The sequence below is a fragment of the Peromyscus maniculatus genome, chromosome 20, assembly GCF_049852395.1.
Source record: "Peromyscus maniculatus bairdii isolate BWxNUB_F1_BW_parent chromosome 20, HU_Pman_BW_mat_3.1, whole genome shotgun sequence".
In the NCBI taxonomy this organism is placed as follows: Eukaryota; Metazoa; Chordata; class Mammalia; order Rodentia; family Cricetidae; genus Peromyscus; species Peromyscus maniculatus.
This window is the reverse complement of record NC_134871.1, coordinates 66,504,629-66,526,701: the sequence shown is the minus strand read 5'-3', so window position 1 is coordinate 66,526,701 and position 22,073 is coordinate 66,504,629. Positions and strand designations below refer to the sequence as shown.

Genomic DNA, 22,073 nt, shown 5'->3' with positions numbered 1-22,073 from the left:
CTATTTTATATGGCATTAGCATAAGAATATTATCAGGTGAGTCCCCCATCAGCCCTTACTGGATGCCGTCAGTTGAGAACATGGTTGAGCAGAAGCCCCTGTCTCGTGATTTTATGGCTTCTGGACAGGCTTTGCAAGTCCAGACCTAAAGAATCCAAACAGCGCCGGGCGTTGGTGGCGCACGCCTTTAATCCCAGCACTCGGGAGGCAGAGCCAGGCGGATCTCTGTGAGTTCGAGGCCAGCCTGGGCTACCAAGTGAGCTCCAGGAAAGGCGCAAAGCTACACAGAGAAACCCTGTCTCGAAAAACCAAAAAAAAAAAAAAAAAAAAAAAAAAAAGAATCCAAACAGCAATCATGAGATTCTTCCCCCAGAACACTGACGTTTAATTAAATATGCTTGGGGAGGGGGATTCTGACTACTGTTTTAAATTAACATTCACTTACAAGATCAAGAAATTCTCCTGCCAGGCAGTGATGACATACACCTTTAATTCCATCACTCAGGAGGCAGAGGCAGGTGGATCTCTGTGAGTTCAAGGTCAGCCTGGTCTACAGAGCGAGTTCCAGGACAAGCTCCAAAGCTACACAGAGAAACCCTGTTAGGTACATGCACAGAGAGATGTGCCCAAGACTGCTCATCACCCCATCCCTTATAATTCAATAACATGGAAACAAAAGGTCAATTGCCCATTGACTAGATAATGGATTAATAAAATGATGAATAGTCACATAAGAAAATTTTATATAGCAATAAGAATGAACACACTATGTTTCATATGACTAAGATATGTCTTAAAACATAATGTTGGACAAAGAAGCTCAACGAAAAAACGTACATTGTATTATTTAATTTACATAGACACCATGAAGAGGCAACCTAGTTGACGAATATCAATCTGCAGTGTGGCATTAAGGGCGGGGATGGTGAAAGACCCAGGACAGTGCCTGGGAGGAGGTGCACGGGGCTGCTGGGGTATTTGACCAGATTTTCCTTTTTGAAAATCTGGGCAGTCGTTTGATGGGTAACCCAACAAGATGTAAAATTGTGTAGGATGCTGCATATTTTCAAAAAAGTTTAAAGAAGTAATGGGGCCAGTGAGGCGACTCAGTAGGTGAAGGAAGACTCGTTCCGCCAAGCCCGATGACCTCCGGAACTTACACGGTGGGAGAGGAGAACCAAGTCCTATAGACTGTCCTCTGATGCCCCCACACACCATGGTGCACACCTACCCAAGCACACACACATGTAAGTAAATATGTAAGTGTTAAAAATTAGGAAACACTATGCTAATCCTTATGCAGAGAGTGGGTACCATTTAGAAAATTCCTGACACTTCCAAGTTAAAAATCAACTTCAAAGAGTCGGACTTGGAGTGAAGAAGTTTCAGAGACAGTGTAGCGTATATGCTTCCTTTCATGTGTGGGCAAGGGTCATTTTATTAAATTGTTGGCATAAATAAGCTTAAGTGCACGTTGAAAATTCTAGGCATCGAGAAAGCATAACTTAGTTGGTAGATTTTTGTCTTAGTTGTACCTAAACTAATAGTGCATTTTTCAATAAATGCCTCCTTAGACGAGATGGATATAATGCGATTCAAGCTGTTGTTTATAAATCAAACATATCTAACCACAGGGTTTTGAAGGCGGATGCTGAGGAGTTAGAACAAGCATGCTGATATGTCAGAGCAGTGGCTGTATCAATGGGAAGTTGAGTCAGAGCTCACAGTAGACGTTTCAAAGCCCAGCAAGCCTTCACTTGTGTGGTGAGTAAGCAAGGGAGATGGATTTTAAAAGCCAAGCAAAGGGAGACAGAGTTTAGAGATGAGTTGAAGAGAGAGCTGCGCCCGCTCTCTTCAAGTTAGCCTATGGCCATCGTTCACCACAGTTCTACCTGTTTGGGCTAATTCCATGTGCTGGTTATGACCGTCGACCCAGCAGCTGGGAGTGTCCACCTCCCACGTTGTTTCTACATCATCAGTGTGCTTGTGTTCTCACGACTTCACACCATAAACCCGCAAGCCAAGGCGAGCCACATCCCTGTGTCCTCTACAGCACCAACAAATGCTAAAACTGTGATAGTCAACAAGGAGACAGCCCTCTACCGTGACCACCAAATTTAGTTACGCAGGGCTCTGCCTGCCTTTGCCAAAGACGCCAAGGAGCCTCAAGACCTCCTAAACTCAATTTGCCTTTGGAGAAACACTGAGCTGAGACCCGTCTTCCAGGATATACCCATGGCTGGGGTTCTGGTATCTTCCACAGGCTTCCAGTCTGCTTCAGATCCGTTCAACGCCCACAAGCACTTCTGGGCGTCCCCAGCAGGTGGCTCAGCTATGCTTAGTAACACATCCCTTCTGTGTGCCTCCTACCTGTGCATCCTCAGCCAAGGCCATCCTCTTTGGCCTCATCCTCCCATCAGATCCCTGGCATCTCAAGGAGTCTCCTGAGAAAGGAGCTTTGTCTCTTCCAGGGCTGTATCTGTTCAAGAACTACGCAGGCCAAACTGCTGACACACGAATGTCTCAGAACTGAAAGAAATGTCTCTTTCTGGCTTTAGTCTGCCTCCCCCACCCCCATCCCGCACCCCCCTCCCGCACCTCACCCATCCCCACCCCACTCCCACCCCCACCCACCCCCCACCAGCCCGCCCTGCCCCGCTGCCGCCGCCCATTTTTAGTCATCTACCCTATGGTGGCTTGAAATTGTCTTTCTCTTTTGACTCAAATGGGGCTCTGAAAAAAATGTCCCCCACTCCCCAGCTTTGGAAGTTTGTAAGCAAGACGGTCCTTGGTGTCACCAACTGTCTCCTAAACCACTTGTACAAATGTCCTTTAAGTACACAGCCGGATGGAACACTTGATTTTAAATCTACCATTTCAATTTGGATACTATATTATGTTTGGATAATGTTGTCAAGAATACACACGTCTATGTGTGTTTCAAGGTTAGGTTGGTTGCTGGTGCCAGGGTGGCCCAGCCTATGAATGCCTGGCTACTCTAGGAAATCAGGACTGGCCCTAGAGAGGAGTGGGTTCCATGGTCATTTTCCTGGTGAACTAAAAGCGTGCGAACACACCTATGGGCTCGCTCAGCCACTCTGGAAGTAACATTATCCAATTGGCTCAGGTTTTGTTACATCTTCCATGTCTAGGCTTTCCGAGTAAAAGCTGCTAGTTTTCTTCTTAAGCCAAGACATTATTATTTATCAGGCCAATATTATTAATTATTGCATCTGCCATTATGCCCGACCCTCCTGGGACCCTCCACAGTCCCACAGCCACAGGCCTCTATAGAGCTCAGCGGGCATGCCCAGACATGCTCTGAAATCGGGAGTGTACACTAAGCAAGGCACTGTCCTCAGCGAGGGAAAGGCAGGGTAGCAGACTTTTCCTTGGCTTTTGACAATCAGTTGTTCCCCTCAACTGTTACATTTAAAAAGGCATCGTTCTGTGTTGGAAATGCATTAAAAAGTCTAAGACAACTGCAAGAAAGACTGCATAAGACATGCAGCTTATCTAATGTTCGCAGGGTCGGCCTGTGAGAATGAAGGTTTTCACCTCATTTCGGAGACGCGCATTTTCCAGGTAAGGCGATGAATTCCTGCTCTGGGCACTCTCTCACGGTGGAGACTTGTAATGAATAAAACAATAGCATTTATGTGGTTTGGAAATCGCTCAGACGCGCACTTATTTACTTTGTGAGTTAAACACTGCCTCTGGATTGAGGCATGCGGTGGCTTCCATGAGAGCCAGGCTTGTGTCAAAAGGCTTTTGTGGGAGGGCGGATGCAAAGGGCCCTCCCTGTCCTCGGGTGGAACCCTGCTCGGCGTTCTGGGACAGCTGATCACCGCTTGCTTCCACGGGCAAGACTAGGACAGCAAATGACACAGATCAGCCCACCAAACCCATTAAGTCAAGAAATTAAATCAGAATTAGGTAAGGGAGAAAGGAAAGCTTATTTTAAACTGAATTTTCCAGCGGCTCGTGGTCAAGTCAGCTGACTCTCTGACCCCCTCTGCTGGGAACTGGTGGTATTGTGTGGTTTGAAAATAGATTTTTAAAACTGGCCTAGCAGAAATGTTATGTGTTATTTTGAGAATTCCAATATTTTTCCTTTCAATTTCAGCCATAGTTTTTATGTGATTATCTTGATTTCATAATCTCTTCTTAGCCTCTGGAAAAGTAATGAATTATTCATCTCCAACTTATAATTCTTGAGACTAATTACTGAAGAAAAAGCTAAGACTTTCAGAGAGATTCATGTAGGCAGATACTGATAAATCGCTTAGGGTTTCCCTTCCGTTTTGTTTTGTTTTGATAACCAGGCTTGCTCAGCTAAATAACATTCAGTGATTTGTTAATTTAGACAACATTCACCTGGGGAAATCAAAAGCATTTACATGGCCCTCACCCAACACACCACTTCCCTTCCCTTGTTCCCCCCTCGGCTTCCCACTTTCCCCTGTGCCCCCCGCCCGTCCATCCCCTCTGCCCCCCTGCCCATCCCTTCTCCTGTGCCCCCGTACATCCATCCTCTGTGCCCCCATGCCCATCCGTTCCCCTCTAGAGAGACACTCTACATTCCTTTCCAGCCAGTCAGCACCCCTCTCCCCCGAGTCTACAGCTGAGCATCTTAAATTGTCTTAGTGAGTGAGTTAAGCCTTGACACCAAGCCATAAACAGGTTGCCAACTGTAACCTTCTTGGGACATGGCAGATAATTCCACGAACATGCTGTACATTTCAAAGGCTGGGACGAACGCTTCCATCCATGATTTCATGTCAAACCGTCCCGTGTCATCAACAGCCCATGGCCTGCAATTGCCATACCAGACCTGTGAGTAGCAACTGACTCACTTCACAGCGGCCCCAGGCTCCCGGGGCCCCTGGCATTTCCTTGACTTTGTGCAGCATGCAGCCAGCCTCCTCTGCTTCATATGACCGAGAGGACACAAACAAGGCCGTCCATTCAATAGCCCAAACCTCAGTGTCACCGCAAACCAGCATGCCCGGCAGGGCGTCCACTCAGCAAGATTCCTCTTGGAAACCTCTCCCTGCCCTTGCCTTATATTCCAGCTTTGAACTTCTGCTACGGGGGGGGGGGGGGGGGGGGGGGAGGCAGGGCTTAGCTTCAAAACCCTCGCGAGATTAGTTTTTATGATACAGCTTTACACTAAGAGAGATTGTTTTCCTAGGAGGATTATGGGAACTAGTTTTTTCCTGTTCTCAAATCACAGTTGAAACGTGTGTGTGTGTGTACACATGTATGTGCATATGTGTGGAAACAGAACACAACCTAAAATGTCATCTACCTTTTTTTTTTAAGACAAGGTTTTTCACTGGCCTCAACTCACCAAGAAAGCTTGTGTGACTGGTGTGCTTGGCTAATGTCTTAGGGTTTCCATTGCTGAGAAGAGACACCAGGACCGCGGCAACTCTTACAAGGAAAACATTGAACTGATGGGTTCACTTACAGTTTCAGAGGTTCAGTCCATTATCGTCATGGCGGGAAACATGAGGACACGCAGGCAGACGTGGCGCGGGAAGAAGAGGAGCTGAAAGTCCTACATCTTGCAGGCAACAGGAAGTCGATTGAGACAATGGGCGGTATCCTGAGCATAGGGAACCCCAAAGCCCGTCCCCACAGTGACACACTTCCTCCAGCAAGGCCATACTGACTCCAACAAAGCCACACCTCCAAATAATGCTACTTCCTATGAGATTATGGGGGCCGATTACACTCAAACTACCGCAGCTAGTGAGCAGCCAAGATCCACCTGTCTCTGCCTCCCTGGCACTGGGATTCCACCTGGCTTGTTTTGTTTACGCGAGTTCCAGGGTTCCCCATGCTCCCCCGTGGCTAGTATTTCACTGCCTGGGCTATCTCCGAAGCCAGATTGTATTTGAAACCTTTATGCTTAGGATGCAGGCTGCCTGGCTCTGAGTCTTTAAAGAATTTCTGTACAACAGACAGTTGGATTCTGGAAAGGTGTGTGAATGCTGCTAGTATTTAAAGGAATAAATCGGTCAGTGCTGAGGTTCAACTTAAGAGAATTCAGGAACTTAAAAGCTTATAGCTGTTGCTTCCTCTAGTTAGAAATGTGCTTGTTTCTAGTGTCTTTGTGTGTCTCTCTCTGTGTGTGTGTGTGTGTGTGTGTGTGTGTGTGTGTGTGTGTGTGTGTGTGTTTAATTAGAAGACAAGATAAGACTCTGCGGTCTTCAAAAACTGGTTTTTTATTCTAATCCCAGGCCAGCCCCAGCCCCACTCCATCTCAGTACCCCCTAACATGACTCCCGCTCACACACGTCCTCTGAACACCTGCTCCGAAACTCCAGTTGGCTTGGTTGCAACTTTCACCATCCACACTGTAGTCTGAACATAAAGAAAGAAAAGTATGGACGCTTAGAGCGCCACACACTACTGTTTGAAAGTATCTAATTATGTCCAGGGGGGAAAGTGCCTGGCTTTTACCTCTTGACAGCTTTAGACTTTATCTCATGGAGAAATCCCTACCTGAGACCAAGCAAACATAAATAGACCAAGTGTTCAGCTTAAGCTTGGAGGGTGGATGGCAGGGAAGGGAGTTAAAAGACTCCATAAAGATAAAAGATCTTGAGAACCCCGCACAAACCGGGAGGCTACATAAGCATTACACTAAGAAATCCATGAGCTGGTTCTCAAAAAGACAATAAAATACTTTCACCTTTAATGATACATCATGGGTCTGGAAAGAAATCAAATGTCCATCAATAACACAGTAAATGGTGTTCTATTCACACCACTCAACACTACTAATAGAGGATGAAAAATCTACACCTCCATGTGCTAATATACACACTAAAGCCAAGGATGCCATTAAAAAGAAATGTGTGTGTGTGTGTGTGTGTGTGTGTGTGTGTGTGTGTGTGTGTGTGTGTAGCTTAGATTTATTAATATGTCAGGCACAAACAAAGTAACCTATAGTATTAGAAATGCAGGTAATGAGTGCTCTTGGGGAGAATGATGACTTTTAAGGTGGTATGTGATATTGGGTATTCTTGAGATGCAGACGGCAGTCTACATCCTCAATTGGTGCTTACATGGGTGTGTTGAATGTTTTAGTCTATCAAGTGATACATTTCTAAAATAATTTTAGTTACTTTTTATCTTATGTATATGAATGCTTTGTTAGCATGTATGTATGTACGTATGTACATAAACCAGGTGCATACCTGGTGCCCAAGGATACCTGAAGAGGAGGTCAGATCCCCTGGAGCTGTAGGAGTGGTTGTGAGCCACCGTGTGGGTGTTGGGAATCGAACCCTCATCCTGTGCAAAAGCAATCGCTCAGTCATCTCTTGAGCCCTGTGTTTCAGTTATATGTTTTTAAATGTATCTATTCCAGTCAATATTTTAAAAAATTAAATCAAGGACAGAAAACAGAATGCATTAATAAAGAGAAAAGTGTCAAAACGTTGGTAACACAATAGTTAATATTTGCTGATACTTATTGTGCACACAATCTTGTGCTATACACACTGCAACATATAACTTCACAGTAAACCCAAGGAGTCTACTTATTAACCCACCCTATGAGTGAGGGGTGCAACTGCGTGGCCAAAGGGTAGAAAAAGCCACTCAGCTCAAAGCTCATCTGGACCACAATTTTACCCTGTTTGGAATGACTCCAAATCTGAAAACACACCCCACTGTCTGTTCACTACAAGACACCCAGCTTGTTCTAGAGCAGAGTTGGAAAAACTGACATGCAATTGCCAGCTTTTAGTTTGTATTTTTGTAGAAACATTCTTTATTATTAATGCTTTATCAGCACAATCATTTGATAATCTAACATTGAAAACACAGCATCCAATCCCAGGGAAGAACGATCCCTTAAGTTATATCAAGTTAGACTCTCAAGCCCATTATACACTTTCTGTATTTTTCTCATTGTGTGAAGGACACTGAGAGCTTTGTTTATGGCCAATATGCTTTATCATGAATGTATGGCTCTAATATCCTAACCTAGCAAAGTAAAAGTAGCCCACGGGATCACTGAATGTAAACCTCCAAATTCTGAAGGAACAATTAAGTAAAGAGATTCCAGCCAAATTTAAAAATAATGACCAACATTTATTATTTTACAAATTTAGGTTTATTGCAGGAGTGAAGTTCAGCGTCAAAATCCAGTCAGTCAACCACGTATTTCCATCCGCTAATGGTTGCTAGAAAGGCGTAGGTCAATAGACGATTGAGAAATCTCAGCAACATGCAACGCTAAGCTCTTGGCCAAGCTCAGGTGGGTCGGATGGTGGCTGATCGAGACTAGTTTCATCTGGATAACTGGTTTCATCTGGAAGGCTCCACTCTGCATGTGTCTCAGCTTCTTTGGACCAGTGAGCTAAAGATGTTCTCATGTCGGTGGCAGGTGTGCCCGAGAGAAACACCTTGGGGTGTGGCTTCTGAACGGGCACACTAGCCTCACTGCCTCACTCGATGGTCCTTACTTGATTGGATCCAAAGTCAAGGAATGGAGACAGTAGTACTCTTCCCTCTCAGAGTACTGGGGGAAGCTGAAGGTCACACCAGGAGGGGAACTCTGTGAACCACAACGCAGGGTGGTAGGATGTCAGAGTAGATAGAGGTGTGCTGGAGCATGTGCTGGGTCAACATCTGAAAGAAAAATACGTTTCTGTTTACAGACTAATTTTAGAAAAGTGTTATTCTTTTCATCCTGGGGGTGAATCTTGATTTTCACCATTAATATACCCAATTTTAAGATGCGTGGGCATTATATTTGCATTTTTAAAAAGCACAAGCTATCACTTATTCAACACTGAAAATTCTAGCCAACTGGATAAGGAAAGATGAAGGACAGGGAGGTGTGTGTATAGTCCACATCCCTAATTGGAGTCTGGAGTTGGATGTTTTTAGAGTCTGGAAGTTTTAGGTTTCAGGAATGTTAATTTACTATATATTATGTGATAACAGAAACTTGAACCACATTCTGTATATCAACAATATTTCTACATTAAAATACATAAAGTCACACAAAGTGCAACTATTAGGATTATAAACAGCTTCATACCCATTCACATTTATTCACAGAGTCTGCAGAACCCACCGACTTTGCATTTACTAACTGATTTGCAGATGAGAAACTATGGCCTATGAGCAAGAAGGAGATGATACCTAACTGCAGTTACTAAAAAGTGACTATAAAGTACCAGGAAAATAGCTAAAAATTATATTGTATATAGTTATTGTATTTTTGTATATAGTTTTTCTTTTGTTAGTTTAACCTTTTGCTTTTTTTCTTTTTATTAAAATAGAAAAGGGGAAATGTGGTGGTAATCTAATTGTACTGAAATGTGATTTTGATTGTATGTTAATAAATAAAGTTGTCCGGGGGTCAGAGCTATTAGAGCCATAGCAAGAGTGTGGCGGTGGTGGCACACGCCTTTAATCCCATAGATCTCTGTGTGTTCAGGGATACAGCCAGCATTGGAGACATATGCCTTTAAGACCTAGGGGGCTGTACATTCAGACAGTGACGAGGCCGTCACATGTTTGGGTTTACAACCAATGAGAAGGCAGAACAATAATACTATAAAAAAGGCGTACAGACAGGAAGTAGCCCTCTTTCGCGAAGCTGGGACAGCAGGAGGAAGGGTAAGATTTTAGCTCTGAGCTCTGACCTCTCGGCTTTCTCTTTTACATTGTTTCTGTGTTTCTTATTTAATAAGACGGTTGGTTACATCAATATCTGGCACCCAACGTGTTGGCAAGAGTTTCTACCTAAAACCTGAGAAAAGATTCTAAAATGGAACTAAAAACAGCTTCCTAATTGTCTCTCTCAAATGAGCGGCAGCTGCCGGTTTGAGCTACTGGCGGGTTCCTAGCGTGCAAGCTCGGTCTGCAGTATGGCGGAAATGAGGCCTCTGCAAGTGGCACATTAAGCTGTGTGGTGGATTTAGCCTTTGCTAGTACAAAACAAAAAAAAAGAGGTTTCTAGGCTACATGCTGCCTTGATAGAAGCATAGACCCACTATTTCTGAGAATTGATGGCTCCCAAAACTGGCGTACCATGGCAATGTTGGGAAGCTGAAGTGAGCGGAGCCAGCAGCCACAGCGCCGTTTCAGGCTTAAAAGGCTGCAGTTTAAAGCAATAGGCTCAAGGTAATATAAAAAATAAGCCACGTAAAGATGGCTACCACACAGAGAATCTGGATTATGTTCTCTTTGATATTTGTAACTAAAGAAAAACATTTGATTACAAAAGCTATTGAGTTATGCCAAAATGTATATTTTAAAGGTACCTTGACTTCAAAATTTGGATTTAAGAATATGTTACTTTGGAAAAGAGGCTCTGCTTTTGTTTCTACAGAAAGCCAGAGGCTATGGATTTGTTCCAGATTAAGATACATCAGGTTTGACCAGCCAAGACCACCTGAAAGGTCTCTGATGACACCATGGCCCAGATGATCCAACATCCAGAATCGTTTCAAGGCAACTGGCTCAGATGATACAGCCTCATGGACTACTCCATGATCCTAAAATTTTCTTTGTGTCCCCATAAGATACAGCGCCCCCCGCCAGCAGGAAGTAGTAAGAGAAGCTACGCCCAAATTCCCAAATATACCAAGCTGGCTTTGGAGATGTGTAAAAGTTAAAACCTTCTTTTTTAAAAAAAGAAAAGGGGAAGTACTGTGGGATGGTCTGTATGTCAAATTGCTCTGATTGGTCAATAAATAAAACACTGATTGGCCAGTGGCCAGGCAGGAAGTAGGTGGGACAAGGAGAGAGGAGAATTCTGGGAAGCGGAAGGCTGAGGCAGAGAGACACTGCAGCCACCGCCATGACCAGCAGCATGTGAAGACGCCGGTAAGCCACCAGCCACGTGGCAAGGTATAGATTTATGGAAATGGATTAATTTAAGATAAAAGAACAGTTAACAAGAAGCCTGCCACGGCCATACAGTTTGTATGCAATATAAGTCTCTGTGTTTACTTGGTTGGGTCTGAGCGGCTGTGGGACTGGTGGGTGACAAAGATTTGTCCTGACTGTGGGCAAGGCAGGAAAACTCTAGCTACAGTCCACCAAGGCAGGAGGGGGCAGGCCACAATGCTGTCACAGTCAGGAAGCAGAGCGAAGACAGGAAGTGGGACCAGACTATAAAACCATAAAGCCCTCCCCCAGTGGCCCCACCTTCATGAGATAGGCTCCACCTCCTAAAGGTTTCAACAGTCTTTCTTTCAAAACAGGTAGGACCAAGCGTTCGAGCGTGAGAACCCACTCAGGACATTCACACTCAGACCACAACCATGTGTCTTGAAAATGTTGCTGATATGAGGAAGACTGAGAGGAAGGCTCCTCAAGCCAGCTGTGGTGGTCGTACACCTTTAATCCCAGCACTCTGGGGGCAGAGGCAGGAAGATCTCTGAGTTCAAGGGCAGCCTGGTCTATACAGAGAGTTCCAGGGAAGCCAAGACTATATAGACAGAGAAAATTTCCCTGTCTCGAGAAAATAAAAAATAAAAAATAAGAAAAGAAGGTGTCTACCTTATATGAGATTTGTTTTGTGACATAGTTCCTTCTTAAATAAATAAAAGTACATGCCCATGTCCAATTGTATTCAGAAATATAAGTTGGATAAACCAGTCACCATGAACTTACCCTGGGGCTTCAGTCCTTCCTCCATTGCCCAGCTTCACATACCAGATGTAACACTTACTACATACTCTCAGAGCGGCCTTTGCAAGATTTCTGTCTTGGTGACATGTCACAGTTTAGTTGCTCTAAGAACTCACTAATTCTGCTCACATCTTGATTTTCATCTTTGTTCCAAACACTAGAAAATTAGGAAAAATAAAAGCAAAATGTGCATTGACAAAGCCTTTAAGAATCTGAGAACCCACATTTTGTTGTGTTGTGCCTGTGTCTCGAGACCCCTCGAGCAAGACCACCACGGAGCCGATACCCGATACAAAACACACAGGGGTTTATTGATAACAAACAAGCCCTGGCTTGGTCCATGTCCAACACGCCGACCCAGCGGGTGGAGGAGGACGGCCCTGAGCTCTCAGGGTGAGGGGTTTTTAAAGGGAAAAACCGAAAGCAGGGTGATACAAGCCTTTGCGTCATATGATTGGTGAGGGTGTGTGACCTTTGAATTTACTGGTTGGGGGTTACAGTTAACATTTTTGAGCAGGCCTGGACAAGTCCCAGGCTCTGTTCTTGAGCTGCCATGGAAGCTCGCTAGCCTAGCACATACTGACTGTGGAGGTTGACTCAGTGGCCCAGGCTCTGTCCTTGACTCATACACATAGCTCTAAGTTGGTGAGGGGTCCCAGACAGTAAACAACTGGCTGAACCTTGAGCAGTCAGAGTACGTGCAGAAAGGGAGCTACTGCAAGAACTATGTCATAGTCCTCCCAGAAACTGCTTGCTTAAGTCTCAGGAAACTGAAATTGAGGCCTGATCTCTGAGAGAAGACTGAGCAGGCTGTTACGGCGTCTGCTTGGTCCTTTCAATTGCAATATATTTGTACACCGTGTGAAGATGTGTCATTGTGATTGGTTTAATAAAAAGCTGAACAGCCAATAGCAAGGCAGGAGAGGTTAGGCAAGACTTCCCCCGACAGAGAGAAGAACTCAAGGGATGAATTTGAGGTGGGCAGATTTCTCCAGTGAAATGCAGAGCAAGTCAGACACATGGTACTGAGGAGAGATAAAGAGCCATGTAGCAAAAGGTAGATTAATAGAAATGGGTTAAAGTTATAAGAGCTAGTTGGAAACAAGCCTAAGCTAAGGCCAAGCTTTCATAATTAAAATAAGTCTCTATGACATTATTGGGGGGCTGGCAGTCCAAAAAAAAAAGTCCAACAAGGAAGACCTACACATATCCCTCCCTGGGCATCTCTTGCTGCAAGCCAAGATCCGGGTAACAAGCTGAGAGGGTCTCTTTGGGTCCATGTTTGGCACTAATCCACTGCAGGGACGGCTCAGCCTTTCTCATGACATGAAGACGAAGGCACACGGTTTTGTCTATGATGCAAAGTATCCTCTTGGAACATAGGCTAGTTGTCTTGCTGGGGTCAAACCACACACCTGCTCCTGAGTATAGATCACGGTAACTGCTGACCTACTGTGTGGCTTGCAGTGACTCAAGCCCTGGGCTCTGCCCTCCCTTTACTGCTAAGGAAACTCATTTCCCCGCATCTTGTCCTGGTCCAATCTGTTTTGTACTATTTGCCAGGATTTACCTTTAGTGCACCTCCTGTAAAGATATTGGGAAAGATTTCATTCTTGACTCAAGATTGTCAAAATACTTTGAATTCTCTTTGTGGTCATTTGAATGAAATTGGCCCCCATAATCTCATAGGATGTGGCACTTTTAGGAGGCTGGGCTTTGTTGGAGTCGGTATGGCCTTGCTGAAGTAAGTGTGTCACTGTGGAGGTGGGCTTTGAAGTTTCCTGTGCTCAGGATAGTGCCCAGTGTCTCAGTTGACTTCCTGTTGCCTGCAAGATGTAGCACTCTCAGCTTCAGCACCAAGTCTGCCTGCAGGCTGCCATGCTCCCTGTCATGATGACGATGGACTGAACCCCTGAAGCTGTAATCGAGCCACTCCAATTAAATGTTTTATTTATGAGAGTTGCCGTGGTCACGGTGTCTCTTCATAGCAATAGAAACCCTAACTAAGACACCATCTTCAAAGTCAACAAGCCTCATTTATAAAGACAAAACCCGCTTTGCTTCTCAAACAGTTTGTGTGTTTGTGTCTCTCATATTCTTTTCATCACCAAGTCAAACAAAGAAATGAAAAGGAGGCGGTCTCACATTCAGGAGTCTTCACAAGCGCGGCATCCTTCTGAGCCTGTGCCCATTTAAAAACTGTTTAAACGCCTGTTTGTTTGAATCACATGGAAACAGAGAATCAATCGATCATCACTGGCTGGAAATAAACACAAGTTGGCTAGGAAGGAACAGAAAGCCTGCTGAGGGCTGAGAATAGACTGGCTTTCTCCCAGGGAGCTCTTTCTCAGCTCGCTGAAATCCCAAGCAGTTTTATGTTCCACGCAGATCTGAGAGGTGAGGGCGGGGAGAGCATCAGTGGAGAAAGACGTGTACAAAGATCGAAAGTTGCCACTGGGGACAAGGGAGGGAAAAGACGGGACTATAATGTCTATCATTCAGGGTTTACTGCACTCAGGTCGAAAATATCAGTCTTGGTGATAGTTACAATACATCGATTTACCGAGCTCCCCAAGATCTTCTTTTGAGCTTGAGCTGCCTTTTCAGCGTGGGCTCTACCTAACCTGACCCAGCTTATGGACTGAACTTGCTCACTCACCAGGCTTTTAAAGCAGTGGTTCTCAACCCCTGTGGGGTCGCATATCAGATATTTACATTACAATTCACAACAGTAGCAAAATTACAGTTATGAAGTAGCCACGAAATAATTTTATGGTTGGGGGTCACCACAACATGAAGAACTGTATTAAAGGGTCGCAGTGTTAGGAAGGTTGAGAACCCCTGCTTTAAAGCATATACCAGATGCTCTCTGTCCTTTGTTCAAATGTCTCAAAGCTGACCACACCTACTGGGCTCTCTGCTCCTCTTCACTGCTCTGAGATCTGACCCTGCCTCTCTCTAGCTACATGTTCTCATCACCTTGACCTTGAAGTGTCAGTCAACCTCAGGGCCTTTGCATCTGCTCTTTCCCCAGATAGCTGGATCCACCTCCTCCTCTCACTGGGGACTTGCTTTGCTTAGCATCCGGTCTAAAGGAGTGCTCCCCTCTCCAGCTCATCCCTACTTGCCTTACGTTTTTCTAGCATTGACCATGTGTGTTTGATTTGTGTGATAGCTCTTTCCCTCTAGAATCTATGAAAAGAGCAGCCATGTCAGTTTTACTGTGACCCCCAGCATGGACAGTGAGCACCCCATGACAGGCACACAGCAAACATTTGCTGAATGAATAAATCCAAGGATAACCTTGGTCAAGACATACATTTTCTTTTGTTTTTCTGTCAAATGTCAGAGCATCTTCATCTTCTTCTGGCATCCTAACACTTGGTAATATGTTTGCTTCCGGAGTTTCTGATCATTATATATATTTTAAAGTAGATGAAAAGTTTCTCAAGGAAGAAACCATCCATGCTAAGGGAATACATTATCACTTGTGCAGCAAGCTGGAGCTAACCAAAGCCCCTTTTCAATTCTTCTACATACATTCCCTTGACGATGTCATCTCAAATACTAGACACCAGTCTTCTGTGGGGAAGGAGATCAAATGTTTCCATTGTCCACATGACACTCTCTGACCTCCAGTTCTACAGTGATGAACCACAGCCACTGCTGAAGACTACAGCTTGAAGTGGGTGAAGACCAGCTAATTCTTTTGATGTTACAGAACTCACAGCCTGGCCAATTAAAACACATGAGGACCCACATGCTTCCTTTTATCTCCAGGTAACTGACCCAAAGAAGGTTGCACCAATGCTGGACCCACGGGCTGCTTGCTCAGCTGACCCAGACTGTGCACAAGGCCAACATCACCTCCATTTTGTCCTGCCTCGCTGAGTGTTGTTTTCATAGACAACACTCTGGATAGCTTTAAGTATTTACCCCCCACGGGTATTCAGTTGTATTCCCACCCCTATTTTACACATGGAAAAAGCCTAGGGATATGCAAGAATTAGAAACTTGACCAAGAATATTTCCTGTCTCTACGTCATCACTGTATTTTTAGGGTCAAGAGCACAGTAGCAACTCCAGCAGCTTCACAGCAGACAGTGGAAGCGTGGTGGTGTTAGGATCAGAGGGCAGAACCATCCTGTTCTTTCTTCACTCTGCCCTGTGGTCTCTTAGTTTCCCACTCAGAAAGCCAGAGGTGACCAAGGCGAGGCACAGGCCTGGTCTTCCTGAGGCTCCTTTCCCAACATACTACTTCTGTGTCCCCTTGGCACCTGGAAAATGTCTCTCACCTTGGGATCAGAACAGTAAAAGGAAACAAGACAGAGCTTAGGCATTCTCCTTCAAACTCTGGCTCTCTTACAACACACCACACTTAGGCTAAAGCTCCAGGAGCCTTGGCTTTCTGGCCTACGTGACAGGTCACCAACACAGAAAAGTATTCAGGTACCTCACACCTGGTATGTCAGAATTTGTCTGCGCTATAAAACACTAACAAAAGACACTGTTCTGTATGGGGGTCAGTCTACTTCCTGTAACCAACTCTAAGATGAGTTACCACTAGGAGACACTGAACTAGGAGACTGGAGAGGACCACACCAGCAAGGTGGCTTCTCCCTGCTGGGCAGAGCGTGGAACTGCCTTTGTTGTCTTGCTGGAGTGGCTGTATGAAGAGCATCCTCGGAGAGTGGCCAGGTGGTGCAGGGCTGGGCAGGAGACCTGCGCCCACGCTGCGGGTGGGGCGCACATCTCATCACTGGCTCCACAGCCACAGAAAGCTAATGGTCTTCCCCTGAATTTTCAAGTGATGTTATGGTCTGGGCTGATCGGCTCCAAGATGCCCTGTGTGCTCACTTTCCTGACACGTAAGCTGTGTTTCCTTTACCTACAGCTGGAAGACTGCTTCTGCACGTCTGTCAGGTAACGGCTTTTCACCTCTCCCTTCCCTGACCCTGCTGGAGGAAAGATGAGCTCTCTCAGAGACTCCAGTGAGGTCACCCCTGTATTTTTCCTTAACGTGACACAGAAGCATTTTATTCTCCTCCCTCCACACTGAGTGCTCTTCCTCAAGTCCTGCTTCAGATTACAAAAGTCTTCCACAGCAAATACAGGAGACTATTCCACAACATTTAAGCCAATAAAGGTCACATTCCCGGAGGCTGATCTTGATTAGTATGTCCTCATCATTAATTATACAAACCAAGGCATTTTGAGCATAAAATTGGATGCTAATAATACTTAAGACAGGCACCAAGCATGAACCAAGTTTGTGATCATTTGACCAATCTCTGTGTTCAGGAACTATTGAGACGTCTGTCTTAGGGTTTTGTTTGCAGGGGAGAGGGAGGCACCTTGGAAATGTCCTTATCATGAAAGTGTTCACCCTTATTCTGCACAAACAAGAGTGTCCTGGTCCCCAGAGCAAGCAGCCTCTGCCTCTGAGGAGATGGATACAGTTCGTTCTTTTTCTCTCTTCTATCCTATTTCTCACCCCCCCCACACACACACACCTTTCTCTAAGCCTTTTTCTGTGAGAAGCGACATGTCTGGAAGCTACATTTTGAAAGACCCTGTCCCAGGCTGGAGAGAGAGGGCCCTGTGGTTAATGACAGGTACTGCTCTCAGGAAGAACCAAGCTTAGTTCCCAGCACTTGCATTAGGCATCTCACAACTGCCCGTAAAGGCAGCTCCAGGAAGATCTGATGCTTCTGGCCTTGATGAGTCCCTGCATTCATGTGCGTGTACACACACTTGCACACACACACACACACACACACACACACACACACACACACACACACGCACTTAAAATGATAAAAAATAAATCTCGTTTTTTAAAAGGGCCTCTCCCCTGGCACCCATCTCATAGGCAGCCTCTAGGCAATCCTGCTTGTATTTTCTCTGTGATGTTTGAAATCATTTCTTTCTGCTGTTTTATATGTATGTGTTACCAATGTCCTTTTCTAAGCAATGGTTATGATCTGTTTCATAACAACAAAACAATGCCACTGCGGTTATTTAGCTGACATCCCCTCAGAAGAATGAAACCTTGCCTCTGCATGTCTGAGGCGAGTAGAGAGAGTACTGCTCCAGCTGCTGGAAGCAGTGTATTGTCACAGGTGAGCAAAAGCCACGCAGACACACGCCACTGCTGTCACAGGGGAACAGAAGCCACGCAGACACACACCGCGGTCACAGGTGAACAGAAGCCACACAGACACACACCGCTGTCACAGGTGAACAGAAGCCACGCAGACACACACCGCGGTCACAGGTGAACAGAAGCCACGCAGACACACACCGCTGTCACAGGTGAACAGAAGCCACGCAGACACACACACCGCTGTCACAGGTGAGCAGAAGCCACGCAGACACACACAACGCTGTCACAGGTGAACAGAAGCCACGCAGACACACGCACCGCTGTCACAGGTGAACAGAAGCCACGCAGACACACACACCGCTGTCACAGGTGAACAGAAGCCACGCAGACACACACACCGCTGTCACAGGTGAACAGAAGCCACGCAGACACACACAACGCTGTCACAGGTGAACAGAAGCCACGCAGACACACGCACCGCTGTCACAGGGGAACAGAAGCCACGCAGGCACACACACCGCTGTCACAGGTGAACAGAAGCCACGCAGACACACACCGCTGTCACAGGGGAACAGAAGCCACGCAGACACACACCGCTGTCACAGGGGAACAGAAGCCACGCAGACACACACCGCTGTCACAGGTGAGCAGAAGCCACGCAGACACACACACCGCTGTCACAGGTGAACAGAAGCCATGCAGACACATGCCACCGCTGTCACAGGGGAACAGAAGCCACACAGACACACACCGCTGTCACAGGGGAACAGAAGCCACGCAGACACACACCGCTGTCACAGGTGAACAGAAGCCACGCAGACACACACCGCGGTCACAGGTGAACAGAAGCCACGCAGACACACACCGCTGTCACAGGTGAGCAGAAGCCACGCAGACACACACCGCTGTCACAGGTGAGCAGAAGCCACGCAGACACACGCCACTGCTGTCACAGGGGAACAGAAGCCACGCAGGCACACACACCGCTGTCACAGGTGAACAGAAGCCACGCAGACACACACCGCTGTCACAGGGGAACAGAAGCCACGCAGACACACACCGCTGTCACAGGTGAGCAGAAGCCACGCAGACACACACACCGCTGTCACAGGTGAACAGAAGCCATGCAGACACATGCCACCGCTGTCACAGGGGAACAGAAGCCACACAGACACACACCGCTGTCACAGGGGAACAGAAGCCACACAGACACACACCGCTGTCACAGGTGAACAGAAGCCACGCAGACACACACCGCTGTCACAGGTGAACAGAAGCCAGGCAGACACACACCGCTGTCACAGGTGAACAGAAGCCAGGCAGACACACACCGCTGTCACAGGTGAGCAGAAGCCACGCAGACACACACCGCTGTCACAGGTGAACAGAAGCCACGCAGACACACACCGCTGTCACAGGTGAACAGAAGCCACGCAGACACACACCACTGTCACAGATGAGCAGAAGCCACGCAGACACAAGCCACTGTCACAGGGGAACAGAAGCCACGAAGACACAAGCCACTGTCACAGGTGAACAGAAGCCACGTAGACCCACACCGCTGTCACAGGTGAACAGAAGCCACACAGACACACACCGCTGTCACAGGTGAGCAGAAGCCACGCAGACACACGCCACCGCAGTCACAGGTGAGCAGAAGCCACGCAGACACATATTGCTGTCACAGGTGAACAGAAGCCACGCAGACACACACCACCGCTGTCACAGGGGAACAGAAGCCACGCAGACACAAGCCACTGTCACAGGGGAACAGAAGCCACGCAGACACACACCGCTGTCACAGGTGAACAGAAGCCACGCAGACACACACCGCTGTCACAGGTGAACAGAAGCCACGTAGGCACACACCGCTGTCACAAGTGAACAGAAGCCACGCAGACACACGCCACCAAGGGGCTTCGCCCAATAGTCGGCATGCTCAATGGGAAGTTCCACTGGAAGGAGATGGGTTTCGTGAGCCCATTTGAATATTGCATTTGCATATGCAAATGAAGACCAGATAAGGAAGGAGAGAGGAATGAATAAAGGAAAGGGTCTTATAAAGACAAAAGGCAAAGAAATGGCTTGTTGGCCTTCTTGGACATGCAAACAGAAATTAGGGTGCTTTCAACTTTAAAAATTGCCTTGATCACTTTGGGTATGAGGTACAAGAGATGATGATAGATATAGATAGATGATTGATAGATAAATAGATAGATGATGGATTGGTAGATAGATAAATAGATGATAACGTGTGCATACATATACAAAACAGAAAAGTACAAAACAAAACCTCTTCATCAAGACACTGTGCTCCAATTTTCTAAGCCATGACTTTCCTTTCTTGAACAAGAAACACTGGCAGTCTGGCTTGGTTCGCCTGCTCATTCAAAATAGAAGATCCTAAGATCCACCATTTTTAAAAGTCATCTGGGGTGCTCAGCGTGGTGACGCATGTCATGGTGGCGCACGCCTTTAATCCCAGCCCTCGGGAAGCAGAGGCAGGTGGATCTCTGTGAGTTCGAGGCCAGCCTGGTCTACAGAGTGAGTTCCAGGACAGGCTCCAAAGCTACACAGAGAAACTCTGTCTCGAAAAACCAAAAAAAAAAAAAAAAAGTCATCTGGGGCCACCAGTTCAGAGCTACAAAGGGTTCTCCAATTAGAAGCCAGCTCTTGGGAACAACTTGCCCCCTGCCTTCCACACCAAGGCCCCTGGTGGGCAACGGAAATTGAAAGCCAGCTCTGGCTGTCCTCACTCGCCCACCACAGTCACCCAGACGTATATTAGTGAGATGATTTCATCAGTTGTCTTAAATTACAACTTGCATCTATCATGGTAAAAATCTGCACTGCACGATTGGATTGGTCTAAACACCAGCCCAAATTAGACACAAGAGGTGGCTTTCCCTCCCTGTCTCCTGCCTGGCTGGTCCCGCAGCACAGAGTGTTCAGTGGACGGGAGCCATTGGGAGTCCTCTAGGGACCCCGAACACAGAACCTCTGTTTATAATTTCGGTGCCCAAACATTGCCTCGGAACACTCAATCCACAGTGAAACTCCATCAGTTAAATTAGTCGCCTCCAATATATCGTATTCGACCCCATACTCTCTGGCAAAGGTTGAGATGAAGGCAGACAAAAAAAAGACGGCAAACGTTTTTTCTCACGAATGGAGGTGTTATCCTCTTGTCAGAGGCACAGAGGGCTCAAGCAGCAGCAGCAAAACAAAAACCAGAATCTTCCTGAGAGCCGAAATCCAGCTCGGCTTCCCAGAGAGTAGGACGTGTGTTGGGCCTCCAGGCACTTGGACAGGGCAGCGACTGTGGATTAGCAGGTTCTCCAGGGTCCTCCTGGGATCAGGAATATTTGGCTGCCTTTTGCCCATTTACCTGAAGTCATGACTCAGGAAGCAGGCTTGGGTTCCTCACTTAACACGTTCTTTTTAAAGCGCTGGAACTGACTCACTAAGGGGCCTTTTGTAAAGTCGTGAGCGCTGGTTGGTACGAATGTTGCCCTCCTCGTCCCTGAAGTCCTCTCTCGGTGGGTAGGATTTCCTCCACATGAAATGCTCTCATTCAGTGACTTCGCACAAAGGACATACCGCGTGAAGTTCCCCATAAAATCTAATAAATTGAGGAGGGAGGTAAAATCCATCACTGAGTCTTTTCTTCCAGACAAGGTGAGAGGAAATGACTCCCTTTTCCTGCAGTGCATTAACCCTTGGCATGCCGGGCTCCTTTCACCTTGAAGTACCTAGGTGGGCAAGCATGTCCAGAAGGGCGCTAAGGGTTCCGTGTCCACTGCCTAATAAACTGTAATCATTAAAACTGATTTTATCTTCTCACCAAACACATCCTATCTCAAAACACAGCCCTGAACTTGGGTGGCTTGTCTCGTGACAAGCCCTCCTGTGCCAACAGCCGCCTGACCTGAGGTCGCCCCTTGTTGAAGGGGGTGGCATTCAGCCACTTTAACTGTAGTGTCCAGGCAGAAACAAAGGACAATGAGAGTCTGTAGGTAAACCTAAATTCCAGCTAATGGAAAATCCCAGACAGACAGACAGACAGACAATTCCAACGGCTTCACCATTCAGCCATTGTGAGACTTCCCCTTTAATGACGGACAGGCAAAGCACGAGAATGCTCCAGAACTGTATCAATTTTTTGTCTTTTCTGCAGTTATCAGCCAATACACTATACTGCTATCTGCCTCTCACTGCCCTGGGACAGCACAGGAAGCTGTGTGGCCACGGCTTGACAGGCCTCTCCACAAAGGCCAGCTCTGTGTATGAGGTA

General features: G+C 46.5%; 1 long non-coding RNA gene across 1 annotated transcript in view; it reads right to left on the bottom strand.

The window, feature by feature from the left end:
* Positions 1-8,097: 8,097 nt before the first annotated feature.
* Positions 8,098-22,073, bottom strand: part of LOC107400889 (uncharacterized) — a 34,178-nt gene continuing 20,202 nt past the window's right edge. The window contains exons 5-6 of the long non-coding RNA XR_013046572.1: positions 11,656-11,830; positions 8,098-8,652 (exon numbers count right to left, since the gene is read on the bottom strand). This is a non-coding gene — a long non-coding RNA (uncharacterized LOC107400889). The remainder of the gene's footprint in view (positions 8,653-11,655; positions 11,831-22,073) is intronic.